The sequence below is a fragment of the Orycteropus afer genome, unplaced genomic scaffold (genome assembly GCF_000298275.1).
Source record: "Orycteropus afer afer isolate SDZICR_OR568_19922 unplaced genomic scaffold, OryAfe1.0 scaffold01026, whole genome shotgun sequence".
Lineage (NCBI taxonomy): Eukaryota > Metazoa > Chordata > Mammalia > Tubulidentata > Orycteropodidae > Orycteropus > Orycteropus afer.
Genome location: NW_006922613.1, coordinates 362956 through 365474, shown reverse-complemented (window position 1 = coordinate 365474; position 2519 = coordinate 362956).

Here is a 2519-nt window from a genome sequence, read left to right as displayed (position 1 = left end):
TGTACATGTTAGCAAAATCAAGTAGGTCTTTTTGGGTGTAGCGTACCACCTCCTCAGTCACACTTTCTATTTCACCTTTTGGGGCTCGCTTGGACTTGACTTTAGTTATAGGTCTAGCAGTGACAATAGGTGGTTGGGGAAGTTCCTGAGAACATTCAGGAATGTCTTCCATGGCCTCTGCCTCAGGCAATGGCCCAGCAGGACCAGTTTGGCTAATCCCATCAAACTGAGGTTGAGGGGATAATGGTTTTACAGTAATCCCTTCAGCTGGGAGGTATTCAACAGAATTTAGAGGCTCCATATCCTGATCTTCCTGACTATCTGTCCATATGTCCCCATTCCAGGTTTCAGGATCTCATTTTTTCCCAATCAATGCCCTCACTTTAACATCAGACACCATTCTGGGTTGGCAATTTAATTGTCATTGTAATTCAGCCACCCTTACAATAAGACTCTGGGTTTGGTTTTCAGCAATATCAATTCTGTTACTGGAAGATATAAGACATTCTTTCAGAGCACAACTGGAAACACTGAGGTCTTTTATGCACTGCTTAAGCCGAGGCTCAGTAGCTCTGAGCTCATCTTGCTCTTTCACCACTTTGTCTAGTGTAAGTAGGACCAACCAACCAACTTCCTTATACTCCTCATGCTGACAAAATTGCAAAAAAGTATCAAATATGCAATCACCCAAAGCGTCCCTTCTCACAAGTATTTGATCTATTGGTGGTGCTATTTTGCATGTTAATGTTGTCTCCTCACACTATGGATTAGCGGGGCCCTCTTTACTAACAGAGACAGGGACACTAGTGTCTTTGTGATTAATCAAACTGGAAAACCAATTTAGGAAGCCCATCCTTATGATTTTATCTCTCTAGAACCACTCCCAGTACCAAATGTGTTAGACTGGGTTCTCTAGAGAAACAAAACCAGTAAAGCTTATAGAGAGAGAGAAAAAAAAAATTTATCTTAGGAAAATGGCTCACACATTTATAGAAGCTGACAAGTCCAAAGTTCTTGGATCAAACGTCAAGCTGGAGGCTTTTCCCGACTCTTGCAGCTGCAGGGGCTGAGGAGCTCAAAGTTGGCAGGCAGTGTACGGGCTGTTGACTCCAACAAATGATGAATCCAAGATCTCCAGGCCAACTGGTGGATTTTTCGCTCACAGACAGTTGTAGGCAGCACAACAGAATCCCGATCCACAGAAGAATGTCTCTTTTCCCAGGATGTCCATAGATATACTAGAAGCAGGCCACACCCCTAGGGAAACTCCCTTTCAACAGATTGGCTGCTCAAAACATAATCATCTGATCCCATCATGGGAATAACCACATCACAACAGCTTAAACCACACAGAATTGTGGTCCAGCCAAGTTGACACACAGCTCCAACTATCACAATTAGCTATAAGCTTTATATAAGTATCAGCTAACACTATCATTGGAACATAATCTTGATTATTTATATTTTCATTATGTTTACCTTCATGTCTTATATTGTTCCAAGAAGTATAGTAAAGTTCATCTTAAAAATACTATGTTTATTCCTGATTTTAAAGGGCATACTTTTAAATGTTTTCTAATTAGTATGTTGATGTAAACCCAAAACACTGTATCATCATTATGCAAAGAAAATGTCTATTTGTTGTTGTTGTTGTTGTTATGTGGCGTCAAGTCAGACCCGACTCATAGCGACCGCTCCTTGGGTTTCTGAGGCAATATCACTATAGAAGTAGATTGCCCCATGTTCCTTCTGATGAGTGGCTGCTGGGTTTGAACCACCAGCCTTCTGATTAGCAGTCAAGTGCCTTAGGCACTATGCTACCAGAGCTCCTGAAAATGTCTATTAGAGAGCCATATGAGAATTTTTTATGTTAACAAAGGAAGATGAAATTTTTCTTACATTTATATAGTATATCTTAAGATCATATTCACAACTCACAGATCAGAAAATATTTTGTCCTATAAAACTGTCAAATGATTTTGAAGATTTTAATGACTTTCAAAAGTTTTATGGTCATACATATGTTGGTTGGATCTAGAGTACATCACTTATTTGCATATGGTTGAGAAAAAGAAAAGATACTTAATGTACACACACTGAGTATGACGCTCCATCACTAACAAATAAAATGCTATCTGCCAATGTTGATCTTAGATGTGATTTTTAATGTTAGATATTTCCACATTTTGCTAACTTTTAACAATAAGCATTTATAAAATAGAAATCAATTTCAAAAAATAAATCAGATTTTTTTTACTCTGTTGACTGAATTCCAGGTGGTTCAATACATCATTAATGTCACATAGCTGCTCACAAAATTCAACTAATGTATTTCATAATCAGACAAGAGAATAAAGAAAAATATGAAACAGGAGAAAAAGATGATAAAAGGGGAAAAAAGGCAACAAAGAGAGAATTCAAAAAGATGTGGGAGGATTACTCCCAATGTGTGTCATTTCATGCCCAATGACTCATGCCTTCTGGTTCCTACTTTACTATTAGAAATTATGGGGGGGGGG